Consider the following 16,578-nt stretch of genomic DNA (forward strand, 5'->3'; position numbering starts at 1 on the left):
GATGACAAGTGACACTGATGACAGATGGCACTAATATGTGGCACTGATGACAGATGGCACTAATATGTGGCACTGGTGACAGATGGCACTAATATGTGGCACTAATACGTGGCACTAATACGTGGCACTGATGACACGTGACACGGATGACAGATGGCACATGACACTGGCAGGTGGCACTGATGACAGATGGCACTGATGACAGATGTCACTTATACGTGGCACTGGGGACAAATGGCACTGGGGATAGATGGCACTAACTGGTGGCAGTGGGGGCAGATGGCAGTGGGGGCAGATGGCAGTTTATCCCTCCTCACACGCTGTCTGTGTGAGGAGGGAGAGCGGCGCTGAGAGACGATCTCATATGTTTACATATGAGATAATCTCTCATTGGACATGCCGTTAGTGTTGTAAACGGCCGCTGTGATTGGCCGTTTACAGCGATCTGTGATTGTCCAAGGGAAACGGCCAACACAGAACTTCCCCGATGCGCGTTCTCAGGAGCACGCATTGCGGAAGTAAATAGGAGGACAACCAGGGATGGCCTCCCAGCAGGTAGCGTCCACGCTGTAGCCGTCTTTCGGCTATAGCGTGGGCGCAAAGTGGTTAAACATCCCCTCAGTACCCTCCCTCCCATCTCCTTATCAGATAAGAATATAAAAAAAAAAAAAAAAGAATCGTTCATATCTTGGGTGGCCTAAGAGGGGATTGGTATCATGGGGGGGCCATCCTATCTGATGTTCCATTTAATCTAGATTCCTACTCTATCACACTTCCCTCTCATCCCCATTCTCGCACACTTCCACCCTCTTCATTTTGCCCTCTTACTTCCTATTGGGTCACTTTTCATCGTTAGAATATTTTTCCACACTATTATCATTCACATATCAATCCCTCTGGCTTCCCACCAAGGTTTCCACGGACCAAGGTTGTCATATTTCTTTAAAGTCACTTGTTTTTATATATAACACTTTCCCGTTAAGAATTACCACATTCATGCTATTTATCCATTCTCTACCGGACGGAGGCGACACCAACAACCATCTTAGGGCAATCCGTTTCCTTGCCTGAAATGGGCATCTCAGAACCACCGTCTCGCTGCTTCCCGGGTTTCAAACTCCTTCAACTAATCCCAGGAGACAATACTTCGCCTCCATCCTGGTGCAGGTTCCAAACACCAGATCAATGGTTCCTGTCACCTCCGTCCAGTAGCGGATCAACTTCGGGCATCTCCAAAACATGTGAATCATGTCTCCCTCCATGTCCCCGAACCGGGGGCAGCTTGCGTCCGGCCGTCGGCCAAATTGAAAAAGTTTATGAGGAGTAGAATAAGTTCTATATAATAACAGATGTGACATCCTCTGAGAGGGAGAGAGTGATACCAACAGAACCAGTTCAAGAATTCTGTTCCATTGTATTTCGGAGATATCTCCCACATCTTTTCCCCACTTTGTCAAGTCACCTTGAGGCGAGGTGACAGATGCACACCGTAGGATCAGGAGTGCACCGCAAGGTTGTGGACCCTACGGCTGACTGCTGCAGACGGGGGACAGATCCCACTGGGGTTAGAGCGTAAGATTCCCTGGGGCGCGGAGTCTAAGAGCCAGCAGGTGTTCACCAGCGCCTCTGGTGGTGAGGATGGACTTGGCTGCAACTGGTTCCAGGTCACGACCCCCAGGGTCCCCCAGCTCACACCCACAGTAGGCAACAGGAGGATAGGGATGGTGAGGGACAAAGCCAAGGTCGGGGCCACAAGCAGACAAGAATAGTCAGGAACACGGCAAAAGGTCAGGATCACAGGCAAACAGTGATAGTCAAAACACGCCAAAGTCGGTAATGGAAAACGGTAGAAGAGCACACGGCAGGAACCAGGAAACTAACACACAAAGGAATACACAATGGTTGATCAGCACTGATGGCCTGCAGTGCACAGGTTAATATAGGGCTCCCTGATAGGGCCTGGGGTGGAGCCATGCTTAGAGGAGAGGTTATAAAAACCACCAGGTGGAAGTGGCTGGCCTCTTAGTCTGAAGACATGAGGGGAGGTAAGCAAACACAGGAAGATCACTGCATAACCATGACACACTCACTCTTGTACATAGGGGTTTCTATCCCTCCCATTCTCCCCTTGTTTATATGTGGGTATATTTTCAAAAATAAACCTTTCCCTGTTTCTGCATTAATTATTTTTTGAAGAACGGGGATTGTTCTCCATTCTAAAGTCCTCCCTCTAAACTGCTCCTCCAGTGTGTGCATGACCTGCAAATACTTATAGAAGGATTTATTTGGTAGGGCAAAATAGTCTCTCAGTTCCTGAAAGGTTTTCAGGGCACCATCTTGGTGTAGCTGGGTGATAAATCTTATTCCATATCTCTCCCATTCTCTTACTGTCCCCATTTTCTGCAGTTCTCCCAATTTGCTATTCTTCCATAAGGGGGTATGCTCATTAAATCCTCTGTATTTTAATATGGCCTTTGCTGTGTCCTACACTTTCGTCATTAAACTCAAAGTAGGGAGTCCTAATGGAAAGATTCCTGCCTCCAGAGCTTTCACTATTGAGTCATGTGGTTTGTTTTGTAGGAGCATTTTTCTCCCTGCCTCTCCCTCTTCTAAAGTAGCTAAAGGGGTGTGGGAGCGCTACTCCTCCTTCCTGTTTTTGTAACTGCAATGTACTCAATCGAATTCTTGCTGACCCACCCTTCCAAATCAGTTCCCTGAACACTGTGTCTATCTTTTGAAACCTCTATGTATTACATAACTCCCCAATTTGGTTATATAAAATGTGAAGCTGTGGCATCCATATCATTTTGATTAAATTACAGCAACCTGCCACAGATAATGGCAGGCGTTTTTCACACTTTTGTCTTCCTCCTAAATTTATTCAGTAATGGGATTATATTATCTGCTACGTACTGTTGAGGGTCTCTGGATACGTTTATTCTTAGGTATTTAAATTTGCTTACTACTTGGATCTGGGTCACCTCCTCAGGCAAGGGGCTTCCCAGAGGATCTACTGGCAGAAGGCTAGATTTTTTTCCCAATTTATCTTAAGTCCGGAAATTTGTCCAAATTTGTTAATAATGTCCATAGCGTTCCGAAGGGAATCCTATGTATCACCAAGGAATAACAGAAGGTCATCCACTTATAATGCTACTTTTTCTTCCAAGTCACCCCTTCTAAGACCCTTCACCTGAGCAGAAGACTGCAAGGCAATGGCCAGGGGTACAATTGCAATGGCAAAAAGGAGGGGTGACAAGGGATACCCTTGTCTTGTCCCCCTGCCCAGTCTAAATTTGTCTGACTTTTCATTATTCACCTTTACTCTGGCTTCTGGCATATTTACCTATTTCATGAGACCTTGAACAAAAAGATCCCCCTGTGAGAATGGGATTATAAATGACCAACAACACCACACAACAATAGAAACCATAAAAAATACTGTATTAACAAATATAAGACAAAATTACATAAATACACATAGATACACTTAAACCAGAGGGACCACTAGACAGACAGTGTCCCTATGGTATGTCTACAAAAATATATGTACACATGATTACAAAAAATAAGCCAATCATTGAATGTTAACCATACTCTTAACTGATAAACCCACACCCGACGTGTTTCTAGTTGCTGATGTCACAGAACTTTCCTCAGGGGTGAAGAGTAGTGATGGACGAACTTCCGATGGGACGTTTTGCGAACGCGGCCGATAGTTCGCGAACCGTAACGTTCACGGCGGCCCCATTGACTTCAATGGAAGGCGAACTTTGCAAACCTACAGGTCAAATTTGCAGCCACAAAATAATTACTAGCTGTGCAAACATAGACCCACCACATGGCCAATGGCATAACACATGTATGAAGTGAATCTGGGATCGACAACTACAAGCATTCTTTTTTTTATATGTGAAATTGTGACAATTCAGGACTGTGGAGCGCATGAAGGCAATGGAGGAGAGGGAAGGTCAGGGTAGGGAAGGTCAGCGTAGGCAAAGAAGAGGGTGCAGGAGATGATCACCAGCAGTGTGACATACAGCAATGACACCTGCACCGTGATAGAGAGCACTGACAACAGCAGCGTGACATACAGCAATGACACCTGCACCGTGATAGAGCGATCTGACACCAGCACCATGATAGAGAGCACTGACATCAGCAGCGTGACAAAGCACTGACACCAGCACCGTGATAGGGAGCACTGACACCAGCACCGTGATATACAGCACTGACATCAGCAGCGTGACATACAGCACTGACACCTGCACCGTGATATACAGCACTGACACCAGCATCGTGATATACAGCACTGACACCTGCAGCGTGACATACAGCAATGACACCTGCACCGTGATAGAGTGATCTGACACCAGCACCGTGATAGGGAGCACTGACACCAGCACCGTGATATACAGCACTGACATCAGCAGCGTGACATAAAGCACTGACACCAGCACCGTGATATACAGCACTGACACCTGCACCATAAGCAGCCCCGGGAGGAAGTCTGCATAGCACAGGGATGGTGGGAGCCCCTCATAATGAGCATAGCACAGGGATGGTGGGAGCCCCTCATAATAAGCAGCCCCAGGAGGAAGTCAGCACAGCACAGGGATGGTGGGAGCCCCTCATAATGAGCATAGCACAGGGATGGTGGGAGCCCCTCATAATATGCACAGCAGAGGTACAGCCCCAGGAGGAAGTCAGCACAGCACAGGGATGGTGGGAGCCCCTCATAATAAGCAGCCCCAGGAGGAAGTCAGCACAGCACAGGGATGGTGGGAGCCCCTCATAATAAGCAGCCCCAGGAGGAAGTTAGCATAGCACAGGGATGGTGGGAGCCCCTCATAATAAGCAGCCCCAGGAGGAAGTCAGCACAGCACAGGGATGGTGAACTTTAAAAACCTACAGGTCATATTTGCAGCCACAAAATAATTACTAGCTGTGCAAACATAGTCCCACCACATGGCCAGTGACATAACACATGTATGAGGTGAATCTGGGATCGACAACTACAAGCATTCTTTTATTATATGTGAAATTCTGACAATTCAGGACTCTTGAGACAATGGAGGCGAGGGAAGGTCAGGGTAGGCAAAGAAGAGGGTGCAGGAGATGATCACCAGCACCATGATATAGAGCACTGACATCAGCAGCGTGACATAAAGCACTGACACCAGCACCGTGATATACCAGTTCTTAAGGATTAGCAGACTGTACCGCACTCAACCCTATATACTGTAGTACGCTATACCTTACCAGTCCTTAGAAGGACCTTTGTGCAACTAGTAGGTTGAGATTAGCAGACTGTACCTCAGTCCCTATACTGATAAAGGACTGCTGCAGAATAGGGCAGCAGTCAGCAGTAGTGCACCTCAACCCTATATATTGTGGACCTATACCAGTCCTTAAGGATTAGCAGACTGTACCTCACTCAACCCTATATACTCTAGTACGCTATACCTTACCAGTCCTTAGAAGGACCGTTGTGCAACTAGTAGGTTGTGATTAGCATACTGTACGTCAGTCCCTATACTCATAAAGGACTACTGCAGCAGAAGGGCAGCAGTCAAGTATAATATTCTTTCTATATTTGAAAGAAGGAATATTATATGTGTACAAGCCTATTACCATACCAGTCCTGAAAAGGACTTTTGTGGACCTAATAGTAACAGCTAATGATTAAACTGACTGTCCCTACTGCACACAGCGTCCTGTCCCTCTCTACACTGACAAAAGACAGGCTGCTGCAACAATGACTTGAATAGCAGTGCCTCAAACCTATATCCTGAACTACACCTATACCATACCAATCCTTAAAAGAACTTTTGTCGACCTAATAGCTAGCGATTTGGGTCACTGCAGTCTCTCCCTGCTCCACACAGCAACCTCTCCCTATAGTGACATACGAAGGAATGTAAAATGGCCACCGGATCGGGTCTATTTATAAGTTAGGGGGAATGTCCAAGTGTCCATGTGCTGTAATGTCTCAATTGGCTGTCCTGTAACACATGATGGATGTGTCATCATAGGTCAAAGTTCTTTTACACAGTAAACACGGAAGTCCGCCGGGCGAACAGCGGCAATAGTCCGCCGATCGGGCGGACCGCAAACAGCCGAAATTTTCCGCGAACCGACCGCCGAGCGAACAGTTCGGCCATCCCCAGCGAAGAGCAATAATTAGATGGCAAGTTGATATTTCTACGACATAGAAAAACAAATCTTAAAAAATCCAAAAATTACTACATATACTCCATAAATAAGATGGGGAGGAAAAAAATAAAAAAAATATATAAATAATCTCCCAGTAAATAAAAATATTTAATTTTGCTCAAAAATAACCAAAGTTAACCCACCTGGAATAATTAGTCAAAAACTGATGCAGTGGGAACATTACATGCAAATGCTGGTCACTGGTTTGTGTGGCTCTGTCCCAAGCTGTTGTCTGGCCACGACTGCTTCCCTTAAGTCCACCTTTCCTATGACGGTGAATGGGGAGGTAAATAAAGCAAAAGAGGTTTTCAAGGACCGTAAAAATGACTACCAGTAGATATCTAAAAATATCGCCCCTTGTGAGAGTAAGCATATACCCCATATACCATGAAGCAAAGAAAGGGGTTCTAAAGAACCATAAAGATGGCTACCGATTGGTGTCTCAAAATATCGCCCCTTGTGAAAATAACCACATACCACCAAGTATTTAGCAAGAATGGAATGCCAGAATGTGGCCAGAATACATGCAGATCACTAAGGGCCCAACCACAACCATAGAAAGAAAATACCACAGCATTTCGGAGTAGGAGCATGCTTAGAGAATCAGTCGGTTCTTCCAGTGGGAGACAAGAAAAAGGAAGAAGCTATATTAAATAATAGAGGTATCTATAAATGCATACCAAAACGGCCGCTTACCTAATATTCACTGTAGAGATGGAATAGATGTATCTACAGATTTGTAGTACTCTGTTGTCATGAATAAAGGACCTTGCTAAAAATAGCCGGTAGCCTCAATAGGCTCAAAATTTCCAGATGAACCTTTCCCGCAGAATGAACTTGACAGAGGGCTAGGCAATACAGCCGGATAGGTTCCTCTGGAAATTTTGAGCCTATTATTGAGCCCAATCTACAGATTTTGTAGTAATCTTTTCCCTCTCTACATTGAATATTAGGTAAGCGGTCGGTTTGGTATGCATTTATAGATACTTCTATTATTTAATATAGCTTCTTCCTTTTTCTTGTCTCCCACTGGGTTAACCGACTGATTCTCTAAGCATGCTCCTACTCCGAAATGCTGTTTTATTTTCCTTCTATGGTTGTGGTTGGGCCGTTAGTGATCTGCATGTATTCTGGCATTCCATTCTTGCTAAATACTTGGTGGTATGTGGTTATTTTCACAAGGGGCGATATTTTGAGACCCCAATCGGTAGCCATCTTTATGGTTCTTTAGAACCCCTTTCTTTGCTTCATGGAATGTGGGGTATATGCTTACTCTCACAAGGGGAGATATTTTTAGATATCTACTGGTAGTCATTTTTACGGTCCTTGAAAACCTCTTTTGCTTTATTTACCTCCCCATTCACCGTCATAGGAAGGGTGTACTTAAGGGAAGCAGTCGTGGCCAGACACCAGCTTAGGACAGAGCCACACAAACCAGTGACAGGCATTTGCATGTAATGTTCCCACCGCATCAATTTTTGACTAATTATTCCAGATGGGTTAACTTTGGTTATTTTTGAGCAAAATTAAATATTTTTATTTACTGGGATATATATATATATATTAATTTTTCTTTTTTTCTCTCCATCTTATTTATGGAGTATATGTGGTCATTTTTGAATTTTTAAAGATTTGTTTTTCTATGTCGTAGAAATATCAACTTGCCATCTAATTATTGCTCTTCATCCCGGAGGAAAGTTCTGTGACATCAGCAACTAGAAACACGTCGGGTATGGGTTTATCAGTTAAGAGTATGGTTAATATTCAATGGTTGGCTTATTTTATGTAATCATGTGTACATATATTTTTGTAGACATACCATAGGGACACTGTCTGTCTAGTGGTCCCTCTGGTTTAAGTCTTATATTTGTTAAAAGTATTTTTTATGGTTTCTATTGTTGTGTGGTGTTGGTGGTCATTTATAATCCCATTCTCACAGGGGGATCTTTTTGTTCAAGATTTATCAGGGATGAGACCACCACACAAGAGTCTTTTGATCCACTGAGAGCCCCCCCCCCCCCCCCCTATTGCATTTCATGAAACCTGGTCCAAATTGGGCCGTCTCCATAACTCTCCAGAGATACTGCCACTCAAGACTGTCAAATGCCTTGGCGGCGTCTAAACACAAAATAGTCCTCTCTCCAATCTCATCAGTAGGGACCTGAAGATTCAAGTATACCCTCCTTATAATTGTGCTAGTAGTTTTTCTGGGTATAAAACCTGATTGATCAGGGTGGATGAGTTTCAGTATAACCTTATTTATCCTAACCGCCAAGAGCTTTGCCAGTATTTTTATATCAGTGTTTAATAAAGCGATAGGCCTATATGAGGCATGATCAAGTGGGTCTTTACCCTCCTTGTGTATGGTGATTATTTGTTTACAAAAGTTTTTATTAAAACCTTGACAAACAAAATTGGTACACAATGGTCATTTTGACATAATGGAAAGAAGTTGTACAAAGTATTACAAGCTTTAAATGGCAAAATCAAAAAGGTGCACTCAAAACTGCAATCTTAATCAAAAGCGAGGTCAGGAAAAATTAGGAAGGGTTCCAATATGACAATTTTTTTATTAAAGATATGCATATTATCATGGAGAGTGTGATAAATTCTTTCAGTGAGCTTGATGGTTTCCATTCTGGAAAGAACCTGAGACCAATTGAGGTCTTTAGATTTCCAATTTAAAGCAATCATCCAGTGATTGGCACTGAATAAAGAGTGTACAAGTCTAATACAGGGCTTTGGAGTATTTGGAATGGATGCAAAAAGGAGGCATATAGAAGGTGAAATATCAATTGTTTGTCCTGAAATTTTATTAATAATATTAGCAGCTTGTCAGATTGGTTTGAGGAATTTGCATTTAAAGAAAGTGTGTAACAATGTCCCAGGTTCGGAACAGCCTCTAAAGCAATTGGCGGAGGCTGTAGGGTAGAAATTATGTAGGTTTTGAGGGGTGAGATACCACCTGGTTAGAAGTTTTATAGGAGTTTCTCTTATTGACATAGCACGATTACTCTTGCGGAGGTTATCAGACATAATATCCCAACATTGGGTTGTGAAGGTGCAATCAAGGTCAGATTCCCACTGAAGCATAGGTCCTGATTTCTCTGGGATGGAGGTACAGTTTAAAGCGGGATTCCACTTTTTTTTTTTTTTTCTTACCTGTGTCACAGGTGGGCGACTGCTACCTTCACTTAGCATCCACGTCCGGCGTTTTTTTGACCCCCGGCGCGACGATTCTTTTCCTCGGGATGACTTTTAAAAAAGTGCTCTGGCGTTTTCCATTTTAAGTGTGGGCGTCTGAAGCCCACAGGCCTTTACTTCCTGTATATCGATGACGCTCGGCTCCCAGCATGCTCCGCTCCATCTCGCGCATGCTCAGTGATAGCAGTGAGCAGCAGCGTGACCGGCGTCCTAGCGAAATCTCACGAGATTTCGTAATTTCATTGTCCCCCCATGGATTCTTGGGAAATAGCTTAGAAATTTCCCAGGGACCATTGCGAGGACGATAACCACGCCTACTCCCACGGGAGGACAACCCGGAAGTCAGCAGAAACATCTGAAATAAAAGGTAAGTAAAGAATATTTTTTTTTTCAGGGTTCATTTAGGTAAGTATTCTATCTTGTGATTTTAATAATATGAAGTTTAATTTTTAGGTACCAAACCGCTTTAAGTGACTATACAACAATGAGATGATACCTTTTATTACGTGGAGAATTAATACAGATTTGTTCAAAAATCGTGTATGGGGGTCGTAGTGAGAGGGAATAATAATCTTCAAAGAAACTCTTAATTTGATTTTATCTAAGGAGTTCGGATGTGTTAATCCATATTGGTTTTGAAAGTAATCAAACGAAGGGAATTTCACATTTTTGGTAAGGGATCTAAGGGAGGTTAAATTGTTGTTGATCCATAATAGGAAACCGTTGTAACCACTATAAGCCTGTGGGAGTCTGGGGTTGCCTAAGCCCTTGTACACACGGTCGGAGATTCCGACAGAATGTGTCCTATCCGACCGTTTTGTCAGATAATCCGACTGTGTGTGGTATGCATCGAAATGATTCCGTCTGACCCAATTTTCCAACTTGCTGGAAATATTTTACGACAAACTGGTCCGATCGGACATACTCCGATCATGTGTAGCCTACTCCGACGGACAAGGTGCCACGCATGCTCACATTCAAATTTCCGACACTGAAGCGCTCGTTCAGGTAAAACTACTGCTCGTAAGCGATATAGCACATTCGTCACGCTGCAATGTTAAAAATTCATTCATGAAGCGCATTCTCTTGTTCTTTACAATGCTGCAAGAACGAACTTCTTTTGATGCTCATAGTCACACACACTTCTCCCGAACGGATTTCATTACTTTTTTTTTCTTTTTTTTCACCATTTCAGCAATACAATTTTATTTTGTGTCACATCTACACAATTTTAGATTTTATTTATTCTTTTTTGGATGTTGTGTGTGTGTGTGTGTGTGTTTTTTTTTTTTTTGATTCCTAAAAATCTCCTTTTTAGAGACAGTTTGCTCATTTCTCCTTTTTTTTGGGGGGGGTGTTTTTTGTGTGTAAACTTACCACAACATTATTGTATTTTTGATATTTTGTTTTTCTTTTTTAATCTACAGGAGGTTATTTATTGTTGGTACCCCTTTTGTTATTTATTTTACTTAGTTTTTTTGAAATGTACCTGCCTGCTCACAAATAAACTGGCCCTTTTGAAGGAAAACACATACACAAGTATTTGATCAAACAAAAAAAACCCTTTTTATTTTGGTCGCAATAAAATAAAAAGAGGAACGCAGCACTGGAGAAACTTGTTACTTTGGTGCAGCCTTTGGCCCCCAGGGCAGACATGAACAAATTAGAATATAAAAAATTGGTGGCCTGAGGAGTACATATCTCAGGGAGAGAAGTCTGGTCCCAAAGTCCTAGAGAACAAGAAATTCAGATGCCATTTATGTCCCCAGGATGTGGATCTTCAAGAGGCTGCATCTTCTGGCAGACCAGACTGAACCCAGGCCATCACTCACTCGTCTTCCTTCGGCACTTCCCTCCAGGCATCCTTCAAGGTTGTGGCTGGTCTCCTGTAGTTGGGGCAGGAGGAGGAGAAGGAGGGTGTTGGTTGACCTCCTGGCTGCCACTTGCCACAGCCTCCCCCCGGCTGAGGTCTTCCTGTGTATGAAAAGGGGACATGGTTTTAGTTTTTTGCTCATCAATCACACCATTTTGTGCTCCTGGCTTTTGCTAATTGAATGTTACCAAATAGAACAGACTACCATTCTGAGCCCAGCATTTTTCTTTCCCGTCCCAATCATTTTTGGTCACTACTGTCTATTGAGATGTAAACCACTTTGATAAATCACAACTTACTGATCAATAAGAACATCTAGTTAACATCATTAAATGTAACACAAGAAATATGTTCAACAATGCAATACCTGTCTCAAGCTGGGCCCCACCACATGTTGCTGCCTGGAAGGCCCAGGTTGGATGTTGGAAGCCTCAGCTGGGGGTGAAGGATGCCTTGAAGGAAGACTGGAGAGTGGTGGCCTGGGTACCCCCTGGTCTACCAGAAAAATGCAGCCTGTCAAAGTGAACCATCCTGGGGTAATAAACGGCATCTGTATCTCCTGCTCTCAAGTACTCCAGGTGCTTCTTTCTCTCCCTGAGATATGTAATCCTCATGGCCCCAATTTTCCTATTCAGATAGGCCATGTCTGCCGTGGGGACCATGATCCGCACCAAAGAAAGCAGTTTCTCCAGTGCTGCGTTCCTCTTTGTTATGTCGGCATAAAACTTGTTGTAGAACTGCCACAGGCAGGGCATCTCCTTGTAGAGTTCGAGGAACAGCCCCATAAAATGTGGGTTTTTGAATGGATCCATATTGTCTGCAAGACACAACACAAGACAAACCCTCAAATACTAATAATGCCATTAAAAACCCTCCTAATCTTGTCCCAACATCGGCCTAGATAGAAGCAGTCTAGTCTAGTGAAGCACCAAGCTTAAAATTTTACCTTTGTTTGCACGTTCATCGCGTCCGCGCCTCACTCTCTTCCCAGATCGTACGGACGACACACGCATGTTGCGTTTTAAATACAGTGCGCATACGTGAAACTACGCCCACCCCTGACGTTCTTTCTAGACTATTCCCCGCCCCTTCGCTTCCAGCGCAGTGGGGAGAGCACATGGCGGAGAGAACGCAGGTGCGCACTAATAATAGTTCCACTAGCGAGGAGGAGGGTGAGGAAAGCCCGGAGCCTGAAACATCCCGATCCAGGAAGAGAAGATTTAAGGCCTCAAATATGTCTTTTGTAGAGATGTTGGAGATGGTCAACATATTGAACAGGACCGACTATGATGGGAAGTATGGACCTTGCCCAAACCCAAATATCAAAAAGGCCAAGATCATGTCTAAAGTTGTGAAGAGTCTTCATAAGAATTTTGTGGTACGCCGATCCCAAGATCAACTGAGAAAACGCTGGTCAGACCTGAAACTGAGGGAGCACGAGCAGTACCTAAGGATCAAGAGTGTTCTTAAAAAAAGTAAGTAGTTGTCGTGTGTTCATGTGATTATTCTTGCTTGCATACTGCTCCATGGGCTTTGATTTCATGTTGTGCATTTTAAAATGGCCACTTTCAAGTTCATGGTTTCATTCGTTCGTAAGAAACATCGTTCTGCAGGGAAGTATTCCAGCTTAAAGTGTCCACAATAATGTTCTCACCTTGGAACTCGGCCAAAAAACACAATTGTACAACACTTCCAAGCAATGTTTCAGATTCCTATTTCTGCCCTCTGTGTGCTAATTCTTTGTTTATATTCTCATAGGGGAGAGAAGACTCGGCAAGCATGAGGACACCAGGGACCACACCCCTCCCAAAGAAGGCCAACTTCCAAAATTAGAAACAGAGGAGCAGGAGCAGGAGGAGGAGGAGGGAGAGATCGTGAAGGTTGGGCAAATTGTCACCACAACAGGTGAGTGTCGGAGAACACAGCTTCCGGTAAGCTCATCAATGTATGTCACCATATTTTTATTACATTGTGTGTTTTTTTTGCTTTGTTTTGTAGGTGATGTGGAAGAAGATTCCCGTTTTTACCAGTGAAAGTGCCCAGATCCTGATTGGGGAAATAATGGGGTGCAATCGGGATTTGGAAAATATACAGCAAAACATCAATGATGTTAAAAATAAAACGAAGAACATCATTGATGTTTTGGGTAGAGTGTGAAACACAAAAAACTAGATAGGGTTTTATTTTTGCTATTTTAAACAAAAAATGTTGTATTTATCGAAATTACAAATTTGGAAGATGCACAGAGTGTGTAAACATGCACTATCTCCCTTCATGGGGGATCAATGTATTTGTTTTGTGTAAAGTGGCTGAGATGAAGGGGTTGCAGCCCCAAAGCATGTACGTTGATCCCCCCATGATGGGAGATAGCACATGTTGACACACTGTGTGCATCTTCCAAATTTGGATTTTTCAGGGGTCACACCCCATGTGATGAAGGCAACATCAGCCCAGTTTGTACTCATGTCTGATATTGTCTTCACTTTTCAAAGTTGAACTTTGTAAGTTCCTGTGTTCTGTATTTTACGGTTTGATACATGCCTGTTTACACAAAAACAACAAGTAAACAAAATTTTGAGTAAACTCTGTTTTTGATGCACACAATTTCTTGGTTTGTTGTAAAAACCTTTTTGAAACGCACATGTGAATGTGCTTGTATTAAAAAGTTTAATTATCAAAAATGTGTGGCTTCCTTTTTCATTGCGCAAAAAATTTATTTGTAGTAAAATTTTAGTTTGTGCTGAGAAGGAGTGTGATTTAGTAAAGGCAACTCCACTTTGCACTCCAAGTGCAGTTTCACGTGTACTTTTGCAGTGCACTTGTAGTGCATAGTGGATGGGCCTGAAAATGAGCATGATTTTGATCAGTAACGCACTACATACATTAGTTACAAAAACAAGGTGTGTGTGTGTGTGTAGCAGACCCATAACATAAGATTATCTGAAGAAGAGACTGTCCCTTCATCTCGCTCTGAACTTGGGTTTTCACTGTTGGTGAAAAAGGTACAACTTGAAAAAAACTGGCAAAGTGTGAGGCCACAGTCTGCCATTCCTGTGGTGTTGAAGGACACTGTGTAGTGAAACAAGAACAAAAATGTGTAATTTAACAAATCAACATTGCAAGCAGATTAGACACCCACATTTTTGGTCAAAATTAGTATAACATTTTGGGAACTGAGTATTTAAAGCCTAAAGTATAAGGTCCCCTTATGAGAGTCATCACCCCCCCCCCCCCCCATCTGATGTGCCCTTGCTAAAAAATTAGGGGGGGATGTTTAGGACAGGTAACCCTCTCCACTTGATTGAGAGCTGAATGCCTAAATAATGTGATACTTTGGGAAGCCCCTCCTTAGTTACACTATTGGCAGCCCACCGGACAGGTAAGAAGTGTCATAATACCAAAAAGAAAACAAAATGGAAGCACATTTTGACATTCTGCTATTACATATCAAGATAATTAATAGGTTAAAAAAAAATAGCACTTGAAAGAATTGAGGCAGGCCCTTGCACTACATGCTTAGGTGAACTCGTCCATAAATGTGATCATCAAAAAGGTAGGTATAGTGTGTATTGGGTTTGGTCAAGTCATCAGATAGAGGATTGCTATCAGCTGAGCTAGCAGTTGGGGGGAGGGGGGTTCCTAATGAGTTTGGCACAACCACAAAAATTTACAAAATGTGACTCTGCATGAATTGAAGCACACACATCACATTTGTAGACATTATAGGGGGTGTTTAGGGGAAAGCAATACTATGGAGCTGACAAAAGACATTGGTAAGTGACTAGACTATAGTTTTATGGACCAAGAAGAGCACGGTGGGGAAGTTGGCGAGGCAAATATGCCTGAGGACAAAGGGGCAGAGTATATGAATTAGAGCATATTGCAATGATGGTAATTGGGGAATGAGGAAAGAAATGCAAGACATTAGCGATCATGAAATGCATAGAATGTGATGTTTAAGGAGAAAACTTAGCTACATATAGTCCTTCTGCAGGACCTGAATGATGGCAGAACAGGTCTCTGGAATAATGATCCCCAGAGCCTGGGGGGAGATGCCTGTAGAGAACTTGAGGTCCTGAAGGCTTCTCCCTGTCGCCAAGTAGCACAAGGTGGCGATGAGCCTCTGCTATGGAGTGATGGCTTGCCGCATGCGGGTATCCTGCCTGGTGATATAAGGGGTCAGCAAAGCCAGCAGACGGTGAAAAACAGGGTCTGTCATCTGGAGATAATTCCTGAAATCATCAGGATTATTCTCGCGGCTCTCACGGAGCAAAGGCATGTGCGAGAACTGGTCACGCTGGCGCAACCAATTCTTGGTCCACAAACGCCTCCCCTCCCTGTTCATGGACCGGGCTTGTGTCAAAGAACCCCAACACGAAGCCCCTGCACAGCACAAACTCTACGACGAGTACGTAGACGAAACATGGTTTGAAAACGGTCGGCTGGTCAGAACGGACACCAAAGCACCGATTAGACAGCAAGGCCTGAAAGAACGACCTGAATAGCAGAAGCAAGCGGACAAAAAATGCCTTTCAAAGCGTACTATACCAAGATATAGTCCACAATGAGAAACAAATACTTAATGACTGCACGCACTGATTATCGGATACGCAAAGACAAGCAGAAACCGAAGAGCGGAAGCGATCTGAATCGCTAATCTGAAAAGCGCGAATCGTCTCTCCCCAAACTTCTACTAACACGAGATCAGCAGAAGGAGCCCAAAGGGTGCTGGACGTGGTGCTGAACTTCCCTTTTCTAGTCCTGCTATACACGGCTTACGTCACTGCGTTCTTGGCAACCGCAAATTCCGACAACTTGGTCTGACCGTGTGTATGCAACAGCTTCGTACACAATCCGTCGGACAAAATCCAACAGATTTGGTTGGCAGAATGTCCGTCCGTGTGTACAGGGGCTAAGAATGAGGCCAGCGGTGGGGATTTTGAAGCTAAATTAAAATAAACTTTATGTTTAGACCAAAGTTAAAGAGAGTACGCAACTATCACATTAAGCTTAATTATTTTACGGTGTAAATTTATGTCAGTCCAGAGGGGGCCTGGGAGGAAAAAATGGGAAGATCGAAGAGTGTTCGAAGGATAACCATGGTATAGCATAAATTTGTGCAGTCCACTGAGCGAGCTGTGAAAATCTGGCCGCTAAAAAGTACTGCCAAATGTTAGGTAATCCTAAGCCACCTCTAGATTGTGATCTATGCATCAGTGCGTAACTAAATCTGGGGTTTTTTCCTGACCAGATGAATGTATTGATTTCTCTTTGGAGAGATTTCAATC

The sequence above is a fragment of the Lithobates pipiens genome, unplaced genomic scaffold (assembly GCF_037356315.1).
Source record: "Lithobates pipiens isolate NorthernLeopardFrog02 unplaced genomic scaffold, aLitPip1_a1.2 Scaffold_22, whole genome shotgun sequence".
Classification (NCBI taxonomy): Eukaryota; Metazoa; Chordata; class Amphibia; order Anura; family Ranidae; genus Lithobates; species Lithobates pipiens.